This window comes from Podarcis raffonei, chromosome 5 (assembly GCF_027172205.1).
Source record: "Podarcis raffonei isolate rPodRaf1 chromosome 5, rPodRaf1.pri, whole genome shotgun sequence".
NCBI lineage: Eukaryota > Metazoa > Chordata > Lepidosauria > Squamata > Lacertidae > Podarcis > Podarcis raffonei.
In genome coordinates, this window is record NC_070606.1 from 25,406,917 (window position 1) to 25,430,116 (window position 23,200).

Consider the following 23,200-nt stretch of genomic DNA (forward strand, 5'->3'; position numbering starts at 1 on the left):
ATTAAATTGGGGCTGTGGGGGAGGGCACACCCGTGTTTTCTTTCTCCTGTGGTTTGTTAAGAATGCCACAGCGCTACAGAAATCAGACATCTCTGCAGGGAGCCGGCATTAATGAAAGGTCATTCTGGGACCTGATTCCATATTAACCACTTTGAAAGGGTTTTGCTCTCTCTTGGATCGCTTTCAAACATCTATTAAAAATTAACAACTCAGCAGGATTAAAGTGCCTCCAAACCTCCCTTTGTAGGGGCATTTGATGAAAAAATGCAAGGCAGTGTGTTTGTGGGTGGGGAGGGATTGCAGAACTTAAGCCAACCCAGGTTACTTTTTAAGAATTTTGGTAGATTTTCTGTACGGTTGGACTGCAAGAGTACTCTTGCTGTCAGTGGCGCCATCAGGACACAAGTCAAGGAGCCCCATTCAGCAGATTGAGTAGAAGGGCCCGTCAACACAGCAGGATTGGCATGCCACTTTGGGGGGGGGGATTAAAGTCCTATTTTTGTTGATTGTTGGCATCCGTCTATCTAGGGAGACAATGGAGTGCACCTCTGGGGGTGAAGTCAAACCGCTGCATTAGCTGCACTGAAGTGACCTCCCCAGGGTCCTGTGCCTGGGCAGTGTGTATGGAGGTCCTAGGTCTCACTTGTGTGGTCCAAAGGAAAGCAGAACAGTATATTTGGCACCAGCTTGGCTGCAGGAGTCTCTGAAACAAGGTGTATAAGGCGCCATCCAACCATCTTAGATTTGTGTAATTTACTCCTTAGCCTTTTATTCTCCTAAATCCATCCCAAAAGGCAGCGGAGGTTTAGGATCAGAGTTTTTCTTCTCCTAGATGGGCTAACTTCCCAGGTTGATGAGCCCTCACTTCCCTCTACAGCACCTTTAGAAACTGCCATCTTGAGTTAGACCCACTATTGATATTATCTGCTCAATCTGCCAGAGCTTGTTTTCTCAAGCAGGGGAAGTCCCTAACTCACCAAGGGTTTGAGACCTATCAGCTACCCTTAGCTGGTTTAGCTGACCAGTCAAAGCTGTTCCTGGGGTGTGGTTGGTGTCACATGCTGGCAGCTTCTAGGAGCCACAGGTGGGAGCTGTGTGCAGGGTGGGGACCGAAGGTGAACAAACTACCCTGGAAGGAGTACGACGTGTGCCCCACCAGAGGTACTACACCTCCCCTAACACCCTATGCCCCCCAGTCATATATAGTACCATCTAAAAAATCCATGTTAATACCATTAAGTTCAGAGTCTAAAATTGCCACTTACTGTATCAGACTAAGGTCCATTTTGCCTACTGTTTCTGCTAGGAGCACACTAGCAAGACATGAAGGCTATGCCCTTTTCTCAGGTTTGTCTGCTGCATCTGGTGTTTGGTGTAAGGTTACCAGATTTTTTCAATGAATCCTGGGACACTTTTCATTTTCAGTAGGAATGATAGGATTTTGTCAGGGGATTGATTTGTAAATCCAGGGACTGTCTCCGGGAAACAGGGACATCTGGTAACCTTAGCTTGGTGATATACTGCACTGGTATGCATAGGTTCTCTTCTCTCTTCTTCTTCTTCTTCTTCTTCTTCTTCTTCTTCTTCTTCTTCTTCTTCTTTTTGGCCAAAATTATGGATACTTCAGTATTCTATGGATCTAATGCGTTGTTGTTTTCTTAGTAAACAACTAAAGTAGTGTCTGTTGCCAAATATTGAAGTAGTAACTTCCATATGCCACCTCTTGCTGCTGCTTATTGAGCTATAATGTATATACAGTGGTACCTCGGGTTAAGAACTTAATTTGTTCTGGAGGTCCATTCTTAACCTGAAACTGTTCTTAACCTGAGGTACCACTTTAGGTAATGGGGCCTCTTGCTGCCGCCATGCAATTTCTGTTCTCATCCTGAAGCAAAGTTCTTACCCGAGGTACTATTTCTGGGTTAGCGAAGTCTGTAACCTGAAGCGTCTGTAACCTGAAGCGTCTGTAACCCGAGGTACCACTGTATATATTTCTCTCTCCTGCCTAGGCTGGAGTGTGCTTAGTATTTTTGCCTGGCTCAAAGGGGTCCTTGAACTCCGATCATGCTGCTTGCTTGTCTGTCTGCAGGATAAAGGTGTATGTATGTATGTATGTATGTATGTATGTATGAAAGTGTGTAGAAACCAGCTGACTGCATAAAATTCGCATTGCTTGCTCCACCCACTGTTGCCTCTGGCCTCTCCCCCCACTTGCATGCAGCCCTCAGATGATTGCCGAGAAGGGAATGCGGCCCCCACACTGAAAAATGTTCCTTACTCCTGGATTATACAGAAGATCCAGCCAGTGTCAGATTGCAGTTGGAAGAGTTGCTGGGAGTACATGGCTTGGCACATACATTACTCTCCAAAGATGCTTAGAAAGTGCTTTGCCTTGCCTGAATCATGCCCTATTACTATACCTAAGAAGAGGTGGGGAGTCTGTGGGCAACATTGCAGTCCTCTGCCAACTTTTATGTAGGCCCTGGCATCTCCTGCATCATGTGGCGTCTCTTTTTGCACCACCATGCATCTCTTTTGGGTCTCTTGCACCGTCTCCTCTCTGCCGCCCCGAGCTGACTCCCCTGGCGCAGGCAATTGCCAACGACTGTGAGAGAAAAAGTTGCCTTGCCCCAAAGTGGTTCTGCCCGCTTCCTCCCAGTCGGCTGCACATCCTCCGTTTCAGGAAGTGTGGCCAGCTCAGATGCTGCGTCAGAAAGTCTCACGCCACTGCAAGCAGTCCCATGGGGCTCCCTCCCTACCCACAAAAAAACCCTGCGGTGCAGCTGAGCTACCATTTCAGAGGACTTTCTTGATTCTCATTGAAATGACCTAATCTAAAGGAAAGTTATTCAAAAGACTGTGCACAACCCCCCCACATTTAAATTGCACAGCTTTCCCCCCAAAGAATCATGGGAACTGTAGTTTACCTCCCATAGAGCCACAGTTCCCAGAACCCTTAACAGACTACCTCTGTTCATAGAATTGTATAGTTGGAAGGGACCCTGTAGATCACCCTCTGCAGCGCAGGAATATGCAGCTGTCCCATATGGGGATCAAACTTGCAACCTTGGCATTATCAGCACCATGCTCTAACCAACTGAGCTATCCAGGTGTCTCTGAGGGGAAGCCATGCACTTTAAATGTATGGTGCGCATGAGGGAGGTGTAACTGGTAATGGACGGGAGCAAAGGCAGTAATTGCACATTTAGACTTTATTTGAATAAGGAATGTAGGCTGAGGGGTTGCCCCATGGAAAAGGTGGGTTTTGAGAAGGAATAAGAGGTGTTAACTGCTGGAGTTGAAGTATCGGGGCAGCAAGTAGGGCTGGAATAGATTTAGGGCCTGGAAACCAGGATTGCTGCTGCAAGTCAGGGTGGACCAGAATGGGGAACCTGTGGTCTTCCTGATGTTGGGACCACAGCTCTCACACCCCTGCCCATTGGCCATGTTGGCTGGGGCTGATGAGAGTTGGAGTCCAACAACACCTGGAGTGCCAAAGGTTCCATGGGCAATGCTGAACCAGATGGACAGTGATCTGACTTAATACCCTATGTTCCTAAGGGAGAATGGGCTGCAAATCGCCGATTAAGGGTTGTGGTGCTAAGGATATCCAGAGATACACAGACCATCAACATGGATGAAAAATTGAGCAGTGTGTGTGTGTGTATATATATATATATATATATATATAACAGTCCTGTTTACGAACGATTCAGTTTATGAACTCCGCAAAACCGGAAGTAGTGTTCTGGTTTGCAAACTTTACCTTGGTCTACGAATGGAATCCAAATGGTGGAAGGTCACTGGCGGTGGGAGGCTTCATTAGGGAAAGCATGCCTCGGTTTAAGAACAGTTTCGGTTTAAGAACAGACTTCAGGAACGGATTAAATTCATAAACCAAGGTACCACTGTACCACAAGGTACCACAGCGGCACAATAGTCATCTTCCAGCAGCATCCCGTTTCCATTTGATAAAGTACGTGTCACGAGGCAGTCTCTAAGGAGAGTGCATCACCGGCGGTATGGCAGGCATCAAAAGAACAGGCATTTTTGAAGAGTTTTTTTGGGGTGGGAAACACTTCTCCAAGAAAGGCCTTGCCGTTTTCTTTTGCGACCTCATGGGGTGTACCGCGGAGACGATCCAGACAGTTTTGAAAGATAGCCATGGAGTCTGAAATAAAGCACAGCAGGTAGAAAGAATTCAGCAGGACCTTGGAATGATATTAATATCCATGCAGAAGCCAAGGGTATCTTTTTTTGAAAAAACAACCCAAGAAAACCACAACTTCAATGCCATCTTTTCACCACTGAAGTGTTGTGACACCTCGTCGTTTTTTTTAGGACAGACCTTTTTCAAAGCATCATGAGCTGCTGTGATGTTATGCACATTGTTGCTATAATACTTCAGCATAATGGCAACGAAATAAGCATTGGTTTCATTTTATTTAGCATTCCATGCACTTACCTTAGAGCTTGTGTACTGAAGTGTCAGGGTGATACCCCCTACCCACACCCCAAGGCTATGCTTGCTTTCTACTCACTTAATAGGAATTGCTGCCAAAATGATTAAAACAGCAAAGTGTTGGATTTGAATAATAGCTCTACTCATTTCTTCTTCTCCCCACAATTATCGTTATACAAGTGGTGGTGGGGAGTAGGGATGAGCCAGTTGGCCCCACTTCATCCTGCACATCCCCATCCCCATTCCTGTAGCCTCTCCTCCCCACTCAAAATATTGGGGACTGGATAGCTCCTGCTGGGAGTTCTTTGATGGAGAACCAAATGGAGAGAAATGCAACAGGGAGGAGCCAGGGTGGGACACAGTAGAAAAGCACCAGGTAGGGAAGAGGGTAAGTAATCCCTTCTCCTGTTTGTTTCCTGCAAGTGGCCTTTTCCCAGTGACCTACACAGCAGAGGCAGCAAGTGTACTGAGAATCCCATATTTGCTGCTGAGACCCACACAATAGCCCCCCAACAGGTAGGAGCACTGTAGGAACAGCAATAGGACATGAAGGAGGGGTGGAGCCAATGAGTGTAGCTTGACAATGTATGTGGATCACAGTTCAGTTGTGCACCTATGGTCAATCTGTGCCCACATTTTCTCATTCCTCAGGGGAATCCACATGGTGGAAGTTGGACTGGGGTCAGGGAAGCAGCCTTTATTGTTCCTACCGCACCACTTAAGGAAGATAGCTGTTGATATGTCTTGGGCTGGCTGTAGCAAAAATACAGGCAAAGGGTTTAGCAGCCCCTCCCAGCCACCTTTAAACCCTTTGTCTCCCCACTTTTAAAGAATTCACCGCTATCCACCTTCTAACAGTAGCCCCGTACTGCCATATGTACATAGAACCTCAGAGTCACCGCCAGGCCTGATGATGATGGACGAAACATGCCCACGCTCCTCTTCTGAAATGCCAGCACCTGAGCATCAAATTGAATGACATGGCTTTTACGGCCCCGTAGGTGGTATATGGGGCAAGCTGGTGGGTTAACCTGCCTCTTCTTTCAGCAGATGCCGAGAGGCTAATTCCTGGAGAGGCGTGAAGCAGAACTGGCGGCCACCTCACAGGCCTCCCTGTGCCTCTTGCCAAAGAAGCCATGGCAATGCACATCCGCAGCTTTCAAATTAATCCCATTAGGCGCTCTGCAGGATGCCGCCCACACTTTGATTGATCCAGCTAGAGCTGTTTGCCAAGACCTTCCTGCTTCATGGTCCTGCGCACTCTTGATGGGAGGGTACAAGGTGTGAGGATGGGGGGGGGCGGTGAGGGAGACTACATGAACCACTTCAAGCTCTCTAGCCAATTCATTGGCTTTCCGGAAAGATGGAGGTCAGAAGAAATACTTACTGGGCTGCAGGATCCCTGAGGAGACCCGAAAAGTGACGTGACCAAATCAGGTTCTTCAGGCTCTTGTTGGAGAGAAGTGAAAGGCTCTTTTTACGTAGCTGAACTCCCCCACCACAGTCTGTCCAAGACACAAATAAATACATATTTATGTAAATATATTTTAGTGTGGTGTGTGTATATAGCATATACATACACATATGTATACAGACACCCTGCACACATATCAAAAGAATACAAGGAATCACTGGGATTTCCAGCCTGAGCGTGGATGGGAAGACAGAGTGTTTGTTCATTTGTTTCATTTCTACTCTGCCTTTCCTTCAAGGAGCTCAGAAGTTGGGGTATCAGGTGGGCTCGGCTTTGTTTTAGAAGGTGCCTTGTGGCCATTCTTTTCCGGCCAGAGGAAATTACCCAAAGAGGCTGAAGGGCAGTGGAAAGTCAAAAAGAGATGCTCAAATGTGGCAGGCTTGGTGTTCCTTCAACCTTTAAAAGTAGTAGCAAGTGCCGAACTAGCTATGGCCTGCTGCCTTCCTGCTTTGTGCAGCCATGTTGTCCTCTGATTACATCAGAGAGGACTGGCTTAAGCCAGTTAAGCACCTCCATGAAAGACCCTCAAGGGAGACCATGACAGTGCAGGAACTACTGGTTTTAATGGCCTTTTCCAAAGACCTGTGAAGTTGTGACCCAGTAGCGGTTGTGTCTGGCACCATAATAGCTTATGTTGCTATTTCTGGACAGATATGGTGAGGGTTGTATACTGTGTCCTTTATGATAAGAGAGTTTGCATCAGGTAGTGCTCAATTTCTTCACCTTTCCTCATTTGGACACCCAGGGGTATTTAAGTATCCAGTGCTTGTCATCTCCCAGGTTATGGTGTGAAGGTAGATGAGGCCACCACCTGACTGATGCTAAGCAGGTCAGTGCCTAGATTGGGTGACTACTTGATGAGCACTTGATAACACCACCTTAGGTTCTGTGAAAATGTAAGAAAAATACCTGGCTTGATGTTTGCTTAAGGCAGCAGTCCTAAGCATGTTTACTAGGAAGCAAGCCCCATGGAATGCAGCACGACTTACATATGAGGAAACATGCATAGGATTTGTTGAATTCATCCTTCTGATGGTAGTTTAACTTTGTAGGGGCAGGAAGTAACTGAAGAAATTGAACTTGTTCTCTCTGAAAAGTTCCATCTGCACTTTTTGTCGCTAAATAGTTTGCCAGTATTTACTTTCTCTTGCGAAATAATTACTAGTACTTATCTTCTTTTAAAATAATGGTTCAAAATGATTCAATCATGTCTTCAAGATTTGTGTGTGTGTCAGGTTTTCTTGGAAAATGGATGGTTATGGTTCTATTTCAGCAAATAACTATTACGTTGAATAGTTAGTGAGAAGCGATTTTTCAGAGATCGAAAGCAAATAAGGAAACTTAGGTTTTCTTTGGAGCAAGTTGATTAAAGGAAATTGAGTGAATTACATTTTCTCTCAGAACAGTTGATTAGAATTTTATTTAAGAAAATATTGTTCGGATAAACACCTATAATCTTTTAATGTCTAAAAGTACTTTTCGAACCCTTACTATAAAACAAATGGAGATACTTTAAAACTAGAAAAGCACTTTTAAAGGGGAAGAGCTGTTGTGAACCACTCTGAGATCTATGGATGAAGGGTGGTATACCAATTTAATAAAATAAATACATACATAAACTCTGTACCACATTATAAATTGTAGGTGATGCTTTCTCTCTGAAAGAGGTGGTGAGAAATGTTTGAAGAAAAACAAAAAGTCTCCCTGTATTTTAAAGGAGGATAATTTTTGTAGGAAGACTTTTAACATCTTGTTTGGGTAATACATTTATGTTGGCTTTTATCTGATGTTGTATGGGTTGCACATAATGAGAGTGGGAGTAATTACTTCATCTCAATGCATATGTATGTATTATGGCACCCATAAAAAGCATAGCAAGCTTGAAACATATTGGGTAATTATTTAAAGTCAGTTTTCTGTGGCACTGCTTTGATGTCTTCCTTCTGATTCCCCCCCCCCCAATGACTGGAGAGAAGGGTTGACAACAGAATGCAACCAGCAGAAGTCTGAGCTTTGTCTCTCCCTGGAAAAAAACAGCTGGCTTGGGGTGTGCATGTGTGGATCAGAGATGGCCAATGTGGCACTCACCAGATGTTGATGCACTCCAGTTTCCATAAGCCCCAGCCACCATGTCCAGTCCAGCAACCTCTGGAGGCCACCTGTTGGTTATTTCTGGCCTGGGTGTTTCTCCGTTTCCTTGTGCTCAGCTTGTACATCTTTAAATAAGTCAATAGAAAAATAACTACAAGGCTCGAGTACTCTCTGCTTGCAAGGAAGGAGGAGCCATACCCTAGAATGCCCTACCACTTGGGGAAGTTGTGGGGTCTAAGAAACATTAAGGTAGAGCTATTAAAGTTCCCTGCTTAAATCCTAGTGTACCTTCCATATAGTGGTACCATCAGGGCAGGAATTCAGGGCCTTGATCTTCTGGCCCAATTGGCAGAATGAGGAGGAAGGGACCCAATTTCAGCAGGTCTGGCTTGCCAAAGAACTCTCATGTTTCCATATTGAAGGGATTTTGAGAGTCCCTAAAGATTTCTCTACTGCAGTGTTATTTCCTTGAATGTCAACGTAGTCTTCCAGCTCTCAATGAGTGTGCAAAAATACTGTTTTCAGGGAGAGGTTTTCAAGTTATCACGCATGAGAACTCAATAGGAAGAAGAAAGGTTATTTGGATTTGAGAGAAAATGGTAGAAGATGGTAAAATGCTAGACAGTGCCATGGATGGTATTTTATACAACCTTTAATAAAATAGAGATTTTATTCCACTGCTGTCTGCTTTTGCCTGCCTACAACCTTATTGACTTGGGGACAGAGCTGCTGTGATATCACAGAATGTCCACAAACCTCCTAATAAATCAAAAAGGTCAGGTAGCAATCATGTTGATCGAAATGCCACTTCTGTGTGGGAAGTGAAAGGCTAGTTTAGCTAGGGGGAAATTCATACAGGGTTTAAGGATGAGAGAAAGTGGGCTACTTCAGCAAGATGGGAAGAGATGCAAAAGGGAATGAAAAAAAGGACTTGGGAAGTGGAAGTTGTAAGGGAAAGGAGATAGAAAGGCAAAGTGGCTGCAAGAGGACAAAACAGATGATGTTCTTAGGAGTAGGAATCAGAGGAACATGTATGGGAGAAAAGGCAAGGAGTTGAGGAAAGAAGAGGAAAACTGTAAACAAGTGAGGCTATGATCAGTTGGCTGTTAGTGAGGGAAGACACAAGGAAGCCCTGGAGCCTGTGGAAAAACAAGTTAGGGAGCAAAAGGAGATTAAATGTACTGTACTCATTTTCATTTGAAGCTAGTCAAATTTCCAGCAGCACATCTCAGGAAATCCTTTTATTTCTTCTTGTGGGTGTCATTAAGAACAGCTGTATGAGAAACCTCTTCTAGATGTCTGTCTCCTCCACTTATCCTTTCTTTTGCTTGATGTTAATACTGTATTTCGCAGCACTAATAATACACTTTCAGAGAGGCCCAAACATCCTCAATATTTGTTAGTGCCCTCTAGGGGACAGAAGTAGAGTAGAACGTTATTTTCATTGTTCAGAAAAGAGAAAGTTAGAAGGGAGAATGAATGCAGCTCATAAGACACCCAAGTATTTTGCACAAGAAATATGCAACAAGGTTTACAAGCCAATAAAATGAATTATTCACTTGTCAGCATACATTTATGCCATGCTAATGGATATGCATGAATAAAAAGCTGGCTTGACATTACCGTTTTGTAAATAAATCCAAGGTTCTCTTACATTTTGATAGGCCATGAAAGTCATTAGCAATCATTTGCCTTCTCTCCTAGTAAGAATACTTGCATGGCAATTCTGTTTCATTCCAGCATACATATACCGCACAATTTCTGTACTATTTCTGGATTAGCAGAGTCTGTAACCTGAAGCGTCTGTTACCTGAGGTACCACTGTACTGTTCTATGGACAATCAGGTCTCTGCAGCAGTCTATGTGGAGAAAAACATGTGAGAATTTGAATTGTGCAGGGACTACCTCTTTTCTAGGCACTGTTGGAAAATCCACTCCACTTCCCAGTGGGAGGAGTTGCGGTGGATCGTGTGGCCACCCACTCCCCACTGGGGGCGGGGGACTTCATCCCCCATTGCCAGGGGGATCCCGGCCACGTCAGAGCCCGGCCAGCCAACCCGTTGGCCAGGGGAGCATGGCCGGGGCTGTTTAAACGGAGGAGCGAGCCAGAGGACTTCCTCTTTGGCTCGCTTCCTCAATCACTCGCCCTCCCTCCCTATTTTGCAGGTTAGGCCTGCAAATGGACTTCGGTTGGTTGCCTTGGTTGTCCGAGGGGCCTGGTAGGAATTTTTCCACTTGGCAAATTGGCACTGGCCACTTGGTTTTCGCCTACCTCGTAGCAATCGTCACAACTTTGTTAGGGTTGTGGTTAGGCATTGTTTGACCTTGTGGGGGGGAGGGGAGGTGTGGCCATCACCTGCACCTCCATGCTTAAGGGTATTCCGTTAAAGGAACCTGGGGGTGTTGATCTAGTCTGAAGCCCGGCTGGGGGGCTAAGGCCTTGACACGACCCCAACGGGAACACCAGGGGGAGCTTGAGTTGGTTCGCATTGACAGGGCTCCCCCTACCGGTGGCTTACCCTTACTGGACTTCCTGTACAATGGGCAGGAGTCAGATATAGTCAGGTCCAATCAATGCCTAAGCCAATATCACTCACATTCTGTAATTTCAATAAAGTTGTGGCCAAAATTTGTCCAATAACATAAACCTAATATCCATGTCCTTGTGTGAGTTATTTCCAACGAGGGGGTGGCTGCGGGGTCTCGACACGCAATTATCCTACCCTATCTGAAAGCTGACAAGCATTCTCAGTATTGGCCTAGTAGGGCTGCCTTGAAGGGCAGTATGAGCATGCTCAGAGCTGTTTCCTTGAAAGCTACACAAAGCACATTTTTGTTGCTATCCAGGAGAAGGGTGGGGTTGCTGGTCTGAGGAGCTTTGTGTTTTTTATAATGTGAGAGAACGATGGTGGATAGAGCGCGTATCATTCTATAATATCTATTTTTTTACTTAATAATTTGCATTTTTGTGTCTTGGGGAGGAGGATTGGGAAGAGAAATTGTGAGACTATTATGAAAATGATTTATAGGTGGTACATGACCCCGGTCAAGCTTGCAAAAATTTATCATTTGCCCGATAATAAATGTTGGAAATGTAAAGAAAATGAAGGCACATTCTTTCACCTTTGGTGGACGTGCCCAAGGATTAAGGGTTTCTGGGAGACGATATATAATGAACTGAAAAAGGTATTTAAATATACCTTCTTGAAGAAACCAGAGGCCTTTCTTCTGGGCACAGTTGACCAATCGGTGTTAAAGAAGGACAGAACTTTCTTTATGTATGCCACAACAGCAGCAAGAATACTTATTGCAAAATATTGGAAGACACAAGATCTACCCACCCTGGAAGAATGGCAGATGAAGGTGATGGACTATATGGAATTAGCGGAAATGACCGGCAGGATCCGAGACCAGGGGGAAGAGTCAGTGGAAGAAGATTGGAAGAAATTTAAAGATTATTTACAGAGACATTGTAAAATTAATGAACTTTAGAATAATGTTGGATTAAAATTAAGAGGTTTCTAGCTGTAATGGGTTAAAAGAATATGAAAAAATGGGTTTATAAAAGTAAAACTTCAAGATCACAACAATTTAAGAATAAAGATTTGGGTAGAATAAAGAGGGAAACAAATTGCTGAGCTAATAAACTGAATTGGAATACAAAAAAGAGAGGTATGAGGAGGTCCAAGAAACAAGTAAATGAAAAATAATGTGATGGAAAGATTGATTGTTTTTAACAATTTTTATTTTATTCTGTATTTTTTCTTTTTTCTTTTTCTGTTTGTTTTATTTTTTGTAATGTAAAAATCTTAATAAAAATCTTATAAAAAAAAAGGGAAGAGAAATTGTGGGTGGCTTCCATGTGTGTGGCAACTTTCAACCTTATGTGCTATTGAAACTGTAGGGTTTGCATTCCTGATCTTCTTCAGCACGTCTTTCCCAAGGAATGAATTAAAATTCAGCTGGATGCGTATTTTCTTTAGCCTAGAACATCCCGCCTTTTGTCTCTGTAGGTGATGAAATCCTTATGTGCTTGCTTTTCAAATTCTCTAAATACCAATGTTATATTTAAGCCTTAAAAAACAAAAACAAAAAACAAAAAATAGATCAGCTTCTGCCTCTTGCTACATGGGAGAAGAAAAACAAGTCAAATGTTCAAGGGGAAATAGCCAAATTCATCATGTCGCATCATTAAGAAAGTGGGCTGATAAAATGTGTCATTCTGATGCCAGACAGTTATGTAGATAAATTGATTTTGACCTTGAATCACCTTCAGTGACCCATTCATTTATTTTTTCTGGCAGGGTGGGGAGGGGAATGAATGACTAGATGCAATTTCTCTTTCAAGAAAGATGCATTGTCATGTGGACTATGGCCAGAGAAAATGTGAACTAGTCTATTGCTATTTATTTCCTGGTCACTTTTAATCCTTAGACTACTCCATACTGAAGGCATTACCCTCTTTCCTGTCATATTTTCTTCCCAGGGTTGTCTCACTACCCCAAATGCAGTCTGTCACTGATGTAGAAAAAAGCCCTCTGCTGATGTCTGAAACATATGTGCAGCGGAGGACTGGGATAGTGCCAACCTGCCCCACCTCACGGCGCATCAACCCCACCTCCCTTTTGTGCATTTCGTCCCACATTTCCATAGGGCATGCTGGCTCAAACATTTTGCTGCCTGAGAGGGAGAACAAGAAAGTCTCCCCCTCCAAATTAGTTAGTTACTTCATCCAGTCATCATATTTATATACCAGCTTTCCTGCAAGAAGTTCAAGTGAGTGTACATAGTTCTGCCCCTCCCTTTTATCCTCACAACCACCCTTTGAGGCAGCTTAAGCTGAGAAACTGTGACTAACTCAAGGTCACCCAGTGAGCATTATGGATGGGTGTGGATTTGAACCCTGGCTTCACAGGTCCTAGTCCAACACTCTAACCACTACACCATGCTAGCCAGACTGGCAGCTAAATCTTACTTTGGCACTGGCAGCTGGACTGCATTCTCCACTGCAGCTGAGATCAGCAGACCAGCTTAGAGGAGCACATGGCAAGTCACATGACACACAGTGCTCTATCCTCCCAACACATTGCCGTCTCTCCAGCTCCACCCCTCAATAGCATCTACCACCAGCATCTACCAGCTCCTGTTCCTCCATGGCATCTGCAGTAGCTGCCCCACTCTGCCTCCTGTTAGGGCTGCTGCTACTGCTGCCCATAAGAGTATATTTACATAGAGTCCCATGTGCAAGGTCCAAACAACAAACAGGCAATTGTACACTTTGATTTTGTAGTGCAGGGTTGGGCAGAAGGTAGATCAGGATCTGCTACTTCTCCAGCTTCTGATACCTCCTCATCCCAGTCTTCTCCCTCATCTACCTCTTACCACTCATCACTGTCCCATCCCCTGGCACTGAACCTTCTTCCCTTAGGGGTTTCCCAGCTGTTGCCTCCTTCTGCTCCCAGCCAGTGCATGTCATTTATTCAGAGTTATTTTGACTGTTCTACTGATTTGTTTCTTTAAAAATCAGTTTTAAAACTATGAATAATAATAGTTTCTGACTCCCAGTCCCCTAACAATAGCCACAGTTTATTCAAGTTGGGTGGGGAACTTTTGGAACAGAGTATTCTGCATTATATCCACAATTACCTGCCAACCCCTTTCTCCAAATCCCGCCTTAGCCCTACTATTTTTGGATGTAGACTTAGGCTCCACCCTTCACCATAGCAAACTAGTAGGTTTCTTACTGATTACAGCATGATTAGCAATAGCTCAGCAATGGAAGACCCAGGCTGAAATACCCCTGAACGTATGGGAAAATAATATCTGGGATACAGCAATGTCTGAGTTTCTCACCAGACACAGGAGGGCAATCAAAGGCATGTCAAATAGAGATACCATCCAAGAAACGTGGACCCCTTTCTTTAACTATGTTAATGACCAAAATCAAGACCTTCTTATATCAACCGCTTAGTATTCTCAGTGGAGGAGTTACGTTAAGTAATATGTTTGAATGTGGAATGTGTAAATGGATGAAACAAACACCATTAGATATACTGCTGGATAAGTGTTGAATGGTTATTGTATTTGTTTTAAAACCATAAAAAATAACAACAGTTAAAAAGCTTCTCACCACCACCCTAAATTAGGCTGCTGAGACAAAGAAAAGTTGGGGAGAATTTTTTTGTCCTGTGGCCTGACCAAGGGCCTGTAGAACGTGAGGTCATTTCCTCCTGTTGCAGTTCACATTGCACTTTATGTTGCTGTACACACCATTACCTGATTTGCTTCCCCTTGTCTGCAGCTCTCTGAACACCTGTTCAACGAAGGCCTCATCTGTGCAAGCACAAGGGATGCTTAAAATTTACACACCCTAGCTTAACGGCGGTTTGCGTTATGGAATCAGGCGGAAGCTGGTCCGAGGGAAAGCACATTAAACCAGCATTATCTCTCAAGAAACTGCAGGATACAGATGGCTAACAACATGTGTACTTGGCTTCAGCCGCCATTGCTGGGAGTGCACTGGAGCTGGGGTAATATGCACATGGCTCTTAATTCTTAGCTAACATCCTCCCTCCTAAGCACTGTTTTGCACCTGGCTCTGGTTAGTAGACCACAAGGTTCCTGTTGGTTTGTTTTGTCTTTTTAGTAGATCCTATAAGGCTAAATTCTGCCCAAATGGATTGTGGTGTACTGTATAGGCTGCACAGTGGGAGAGTACATCTTGGGGCACTTATCGAAACATAAAATTTGCAGACAAATGGTAACAGAATGGCATGATCCCAGCCCCACACTGTGCAGAAATTCTGGAAGTGCTTCTTCTTCTTATTTTTTATACAGTCCCAGTTATTGTCATATTAACTACAGGTCCATAAGATACTGAACAGAAAGAAAATAACATTATATAACTAAATTGATAGGTCCTCCCCTGTGTTACAAAGCCCATCGCAAAGAAATCTTTCCATCTCTGTTCAGACCTCTTTTTTTGGTAGACATTACAAATTACGCCAGAGACACACCATTTAAATCAATGCTACTGAGTAGTGAGGTTCCAATGTCAGGCGAAACAGCTCCTCTGATGGAACTTTGTGCCACAAAGCAAACATGACCTGATAAATTAACCAGTAAATTGTATTTCACAGTCTCCATCAATTCAGTCTCTTCTTTGTCGCAATAGGAGAGGATATAGATGTTTAAACAGAGAGTTTTCCCTAATTTGCTGCATTTGTGATTCTCTGATTCCTTTTACGTCACCAATTTGGCTAAAACAACATAATGTTCAAAGCCTTCTCCCCTTCTCTATGTAATCAGGAGGTTAATGAGATAATTTAAAATATGTTCAATTACCACCCCCACTACATACACTTATACAAAGTTGAAACCGGGATCAATGAAGATACCTCTAAATTGTGCTGGTTTTATAGTTATAACAACTGCTGATTCAAGCCTCTGAAATTCAGCCTCAATTGCTAGCATTTAGAAGAGATTCATTTATACTAAACGTCATCAGATTTTGTATGTATAAAGACCATGGCAATCAATTAACAATTTTCTGCTTTTTCACAACACCCCAAATTCAGCAGCCTGAGGACACCGCCTTACTCTCTCTAATGGTAGGGCCAGCCCTGCAGAATTGCATATTTTATCCCTATTGCTGGATCCATCTGCTCTACTGATGGCCCCTATTTATCAGGGATGGTTCTTGAGTCTATACTTGATAAACCATTGCTCCTATTTTTGCCTGCTAGGGAGAATTTAAGGATGAGATTTTATAATTTGCTAATGGAAGTTATTAGAGTTGACGTTCTACAGATTCCGCCTCCCTTCTCTGAGTCTTGAGCAGAGGGCAGGTGCACCTTGGGGACAATCCTGCATGGCCGACACATACACAGAGAACCACTTTTTAGGTGCTGGAAATCTTGTCACCCAGCAGTGGGCTGCCTCTATGCCAAGCCATTTCCACACAGCCAGGCCATTCATTCCAAGACAGGCACTTCTGTCTGTCCCATACAAGTGCCCACAGGCTAATCTCCCCCTCCACTGCCAACCTGGGGTAAAGAACAAGAATACTGCTCTTTGCAGAAGCTTAGGAGCGTATGACTTTCATAGTAATGCTTGTTTTCATTGAGGCTCAGGAAGTGTTACCTTTGAAGAAAGGCTGTGCCACCTTCTAGGAAGCATATAGGGCAAAACCTGTTTTTCTGCTGCTGAAATTCATTTTGAACTATTGATGACATAAGCTCTCTCTAGGCATTCAGGCCTTGTGCAATTGCCCTGCAGGGTGAGGACTGCGGAGAGCAAGAATGAGCTCACTCACTGGCCCTGTTCTCCCTCCTGCACATGTTGGGGCTGCACTTCTGCATTTTATCTAATCATTTATACCCTTTCATTTTAATCCTGCCTTTTTTATTTCATGGAACCCAAGGTGATATACTTGTGGCACACAAACTTGGCAGCTCACCATTCAGAGAATGGTCCAGAGTCCCAGACCTGCTTAGCTTCAGCCAGTTCGCATGCGCCTTCAGAGCCAAACCTGGGACATGGTCTGTAGTCTGAGATCAGGGTTCTAAATAGTGAAGGAACTTCCTTGTGTGGAGATGAGTCTCTGCTACAGGTATTCAGCCCCAATGCAGGGGGGCAGGGAGGCCATTGGGAAAGTGGCAGAGGGGAGCAGGGAAAATTAGCACTTTCCTGCTCCCCTGCTACCAATGAAGTAGGGAGCACATGAGGGGGAACATCTAGAGAGAACTATAGGGCAGGGGTGCTAACTTGTGACCCTCCATATGTTATTGGAATCCAAATCCCATCAGCCCCAGCCAACCCAGCCCACAGTTAGGGATCATGGGAGATGTAGTACAGAGACATCTGAAGGGTGATGAGTCAGCTGCCCAGGATCTAGAACCATTGTTTTCTGAGTACAGTGGTACCTCGGGTTACATACGCTTCAGGTTATATACGCTTCAGGTTACAGACTCCGCTAACCCAGAAATAGTGCTTCAGGTTAAGAACTTTGCTTCAGGATGAGAACAGAAATCGTGCTCCGGTGGCGCGGCAGCAGCAGGAGGCCCCATTAGCTAAAGTGGTGCTTCAGGTTAAGAACAGTTTCAGGTTAAGTACGGACCTCCAGAACAAATTAAGTACTTAACCTGAGGTACCACTGTATGCCTTTGACCAGAAGAAGAAACAACCTATCTGGGTTTTTATTGCTGCAAGATGTAGCAGGTGGAGAAGGGCCTTCAGCAATTTGCTGACATCAGTTTGGCTGTCTCAGCATGCATGGGCATATCCTATGGTTGCCCCTTAGAAACCCTGTGCCTCGACACATGCACACTAGCTTTGGAAATGTGGCATCCATCAGAACTTGGTTGAAACAGAGACAGCTGGAGACAGTGGGAGTTTGAATTAGACACTGACAGAGGCTGAAAGTTTTTTAGCTGGAAGTAATTGGGCTGGAAGCTATGGGAGGCTATGTTGCTTTGGAGAATATGATGCAGGATCTTGCAACCTGTTACCGGAGGTTATATGCTTCCACTATGTTCTGTTCGTATAGGTGCACATAAAAAGGATATTACAAAGGCACAAGGTCTGCCATTCACAGTCAGAAATTTCACCATGCATGCACAAGCCTTTGGGCAGCTCTTTTTGGATTCCTGCTATTCCTTTAATCTTGAATTTGTCCAAGGGTTGATTTTTAAAAAATCCCTGTTAACTGTCACCCACCTTTTTCTGATCTCTTTGCCTCCCTTTCTACAAAGATCTAAAATCATGCCACTGTGCATCATGTATGGTCTGTAAGCCAGAAACGACAAGTGAATACCACATTGAAATATTCAATAATTGTCTTGGATTAAATGAACCCAGTGGTCCCGCTGGGATCAATTATGAAGTGCTAGTCATCTGAAACCTGCTAGGCAAGCAAGTAGTTAATCAGGCATGTAGAACTCATATATCAGCTGACCTCCGTGTCCAAGGGCATGAGGTGGGTCCTTTCTCACTTGATCAGCGATGGAGGTGTGGCCAATTAGACTCGTTTTCTCTGACATCAATATCCATTGTGTTTTCTCTTGTCCTTTAATGACCTTACAATTGATCTACTCACTCTTTGATCCTAGTTAGCTGACCAAGGAGAAGCTGGCATCCGCTTCAGTTGCTTAACGTGTTGATTTCAATTGTTGAATATAATTTCCTTGAGTCCATTGTTGCTCATTTCCATGGATGAGGTTTAAATTAGCAGATCAGAGCGGGGAAATGCATCCAAGTTCTTTGTGGTAATTAAGAAGAGGAGGGTTTGAAAGGCTTTTCATAATGGCTGTAAGAAGCATGACAAACTCTGATGCAAAATAACAGGCGCTTTTAAAAACAGGCTGCTGTCATAAATAGCCTGAAATTCCAAACTGGAGCTTTGCATTAGTCAGTTGAATTTTCTTTGTGGGTGTTTTTCCCCCTGAGCTAAAGCCCTGTTAATAGAAATGTCTAGTAAGAAAAGATAACAATTGCAGCCAAAATTTAAACAGTGAGAGTAAAATAGCACCTTTATGAAGACCAACCAAGATTCATGATGTACAAACTTTGGTTGACTTAGGCTGCTGTCCTAAGCACACTTACATGAAAATAAGTCCCTTTGAAATCCAGGATCCTACTTCCAAGTAAACATGACTAGGCTTGGGTTAGTTTTAGAGAAGTAAAAGTAAAAGTCTTACGGGTCAGGGATATTAAAAGGAATAAGGGGAGGCAGGTGGAATTGAATTGGGCCATGGGAAGATGGGAAGTTTGGGACAAAGCACTTGTGTTGGATTTAGAAGGTGATGGTTCATATGAATTTTCAGGCTTCATAGGGGAAGAAGAGGTGTCAAGAAAAAATTCTTACAGAGCTTAGGAACTGGTATAGTGTAATAGACAACTCAGGGCCAATTTAGGGAGTATCTGATTCAAATCTGCTTCTGTAATGGATTCACTAAATAAACTGTGGTTTGACCATATTTCTCATGTGTTTTGTCAGCTCAACTGGCTTCCACTGCATTTCCAAGGTCCAATTTAAAATACTGGTTTTAACATGTAAATAGCTTGGGATCATGTTACCAGAAAGCTCTGTTGAGATCCTATCTGGATTGCTGCATTATTATATAGAGAGACTGCCTCTGAGAGCAATTCAGAAATGCTTCTGGACCCAATTCGAACTGCTGGTGCATACTTTTAAGTCTCTAAGCATCTTGGGAGCAAAGTACTTGATGGAGCACTATCAACCTGTCTGCATGCTATGGTCATTGGGCGCTGCCCTTCATAGAGAAGGAAAACCAACAACAGAAAATTGGGGTGTGTGTGTGTGTGAATGACAGTGACCCCCCAATTCCTTTTTCCCCTATGCCTTCACATCTCTAGCCCTTCCCCAAGTAATGACCTTCACTATCTCGTAGCTATCAGCAACGCCCCACTTTTAAAATTCACCCAGGCATTTTAAAGCACCTTTTAATATTATCATAAATATTTTTAACACTCTTTATTGCACTTTTATCTGTTTTCAATTTGTTCAAAGTTTTGTAAACCACAGTGAAATCATATGGATGCTTTAAAAAACAAAACAAAACCCTGTCAATTGGCATTTTGTATATATCAACACAGATACGTATACTTTGAATGATATGGTAGATATAGGATTCCCTCTCCCCACACCTTCCCTGTGGGAAAAATATTAATCCAGGGTATAGCTGACATTGAAACGAATGGCGATCCTCTCATTGGAATCTGTGCGGGGTTTGCTTTACTTAGTGCACTGCAGCTGAGCTTGATAAATGAGGTCTTCATGCTTCAGGGTATGATGCTTTCTTGTATTTGTCTTGTCAGCTGTGACCTGCCATTGTGAAGTCAGCAAGGAGGTCAACATAAGCTCTGCAAATGAGACAAAACCTCCACAATGTCTGTGTCATTGGCCTGCCCGTAACTGGGCTTGATACCCAAGAAGACAGTCCAGGTCGGTGGTCCAGAAACTCCAGGCAGGCAAGGACTTGAACAAATGCTGGAAAGCAGATGGGCAGTCAAGTTGGGACAGGTAGTCCAAAAATACGGTAGTTCATTCTTCCCCCAAGGAATGAACTGTTCACACTGAGAAGCCAGGACAGCGCATGATGTGAAAGATTCTCTTGCTCAGAGCCTGGAGAGTCTGTCAGTCTGTATAGTACCGGGACAGGGAACCCTTTTATGGCTGAGGGCCACATCCCCTTATGGGCTATTTTCTGGGGGGCACGTGCCAGTGGTGGGTGGGACTAGAGGCAAAAGTGGGTGGAGCAACAAATGCAAATTTTAGTTTCAAAGAGTAGGTTAGCTTCTGCACAAATGTGTCCTTTTATTTAAAATGCATCTCTGGGTTATTTGTGGGGCATAGGAATTTGTTCATTTCCCCCTCAAAATATAGTCCAGCCCACCACAAGGTCTGAGGGATGGTAGACCGGCCCACGGCTGAAAAAGGTTGCTGACCCGTGGACTAGAGAGTTGAGCAAGGCAGGTGGAAAGAGGCCTTGCCTGAAGGAGTCTCTCCCCTCACAGTTCTTCCTCCAGGACCAGCTCCCTTATGAGGACTCCTAGGGCTGGAGGGGGGGGGGCAAGGCAGGTGGAAGGAGGCCTTGTCTGATGGAGTCTCTCCCCTCCACCATCTGAAGGTGTATGCCTGGGGGATCCTTGGCTCATGACTGTTTTCACACACAAGCAACACATCCTGTTGTATTTTATCTGCACAATCAGAATAAATTTCAGGAGCCAAAAAGTCGTATTGTTGCCCCATTTGTAAAGTTGCCCCAAAATGGCAACTAGGCATTCAGTTTTGGCAACTATCACCCTGGTTAAAGGAGCGATTTGACGCCTAGCTTATATTGCTGAGTTTCTAACACTGAACGCATCTTCTCTAAAGAGGTCACTGGAGGATGTCTTGGTGGTTTTGACCTACCCTTTTCCTGCTTATTTCTCAAGATCTATGAACAGAACATGATTTGTGAAAAACCACAGTTTGGCGATTCACCTTGCAGATCCTAAAAGTGTTTTTTTTAAACAACAACAACAACTCCCTAGTTTTAATAAAAGTGTCTTGGGAGTTGGGTGCAGAAGCCTCTGAGGAAGATGTCAGCTGTAAAATCCTGTTGAGGACCAGTCACTGCTGTGCTGGATGGTAGCCAGTGCGTCTAAAGCTCTGGCATTATTTGACGGGTAATCTGGAATGATGGAACAGAACAAGACTCTGGCTGCACAGATGGGTCATTCCTTTTCTTTGCTCTGCATGCTGCTACTTACTATCTTGTCACCTCAAAGCTTGCAGCGAGGTCAGCAGAACCTCTGCAGCTTAGATGGAAACTCCTTACTGGCCTCATCTTCGCTGAGGCTAATAGGCAGTGTGATGCAAAATCTTGTAATAGCCATAAAGGCATTTGGAAAGCCTAAGAAGGGAGCGTTCTCAGTTCATCTTGCTTTGGCAATAACATGAAGCATTCAGCGAAAGACTTCACCCATGAATGTGAAGAAGTCCTCAGTGGGAATTTCAGGAGGAATCCTGGATCAATATTATATTGTCAGATGCTCTCTACTTCCTTAAAGTGATGAAAGCATCTAGGGGCAGTCATTCCTCAGTTATGGCTTCCTCTGGAGAAGAGCGCACTGGAGACAAGTGGTATTTACTTGAATTCACTGAAAAAGACCTTGTGGTTGAAACAAATTTGGTCATTAAACTTTGTACTGATTCCTTTCACTGCGTTCATCACTTTCAGTTCTTCAGTATGCTGATGACACATAGCTCTATTTCTTCTTCATTTGCAAAGTGTGGTGGTGGATTTGATAAACTGGTGCCTGGCCTTGGCAGTGGACCTGATGAGGACTAACAAACTGAAGCTGTGTCCAGCTAAAAAAGAGACACTGTTAATAGCTGGTTCCCCAGTCTGGATGGGTTAAGTGCCTCTTGTTATAGATCAGGTCACTCTTCCCCTGAAGGGGTAGGGGCACAGCTGAGGGGTGCTGTGGATTTGTCATCAAAGGAACATGTGACCACTGTTGCATGGAGTGCCTTCTATCAGCTTCAGCTGGTGGCCCAGCTGTCATCCTATCTGCATGGGGGTAGCCTGACGAGAGATCTGTGCTCCAGTAACCTATTGGTTAGATTACTGCAATGCATTGTACTTTGGGCTGCCCCTGAAGACTTCCCAAACAGCAATTAGTGAAGAATGTGGAGGGCAGAGTATTATCCAGGATCAGGTGGTCTTTTCAAATTCAAATATCTTTAATACGGTCAGTGACCAGAAAGCAATTTATATTAAAAAAATGTGATATTAAAAGTAGTATTGTGCTACAAATAACAGTAGAAATATGACCAATTCACAGAATTGGTGCTTATATTTATGACCAGGTTTCGACTTTTAAGGTTTTAAAAATTCAGTTCAGGTGTCACTACTGTTTATTATCGTTCCTTCGATGTTTACAATTTGAACTCCGTTGTTGACATCATTGCTCGTCTTATTCTTGTTGCAATGTAACAGTACTTTGCCACGGACCTGTTAATTTCGGGCTCTTTGTCAGCTAAGAGGTGTATGATATAGGTGTCATCTGTACTATGAGGTATTTTCCTCAGAATCGGTTCGATCAGCTCTTTTCTTGCGTCTCGATATAATGGGCAGTATAAGATGACATGCCCAATGGTTTCGATTTCGTTGCTGTTACAGGGACATAATCTTTGTTCGATGGGTATTTTATTGTATCTTCCCTCTAGAAGAGCTGAAGGGAGGGCGTTAAAGCGGGCCCAAGAAAATGCCCATCGGTGTTTAGCGTTGTCTAGATCTTTGAGATAGTTTGCTAGATGGGGCCTTTGGGGATTGTATAGAAGTTTATAAGTTATCGGAAGTTGATTAAAGTCATTTTGGGCTTCAATGTCCCTGAGTCTTTCTTTGATTATGTTCTTGGCCCTTCCCCTTTCTAAACTTAATAAATACTCTGGGGAGAGACCATATGTGGCCAGTTTTCTGAGAGTGCCCTTCAACCAACTAGATTGGAATTTGTCAAGAAGCATCAGGGAAAGTAGTCCAACCAGCGAGTTGTTAAGTCTTAGCCAAGTGCATAAGGTTCTTATCCATACTTTGGGTTTAATGCTGTACAAGCCCGCTTCCAGTCGTAGGGCGGCGTTTGGGACACATTTAGGTGTTTGCAGG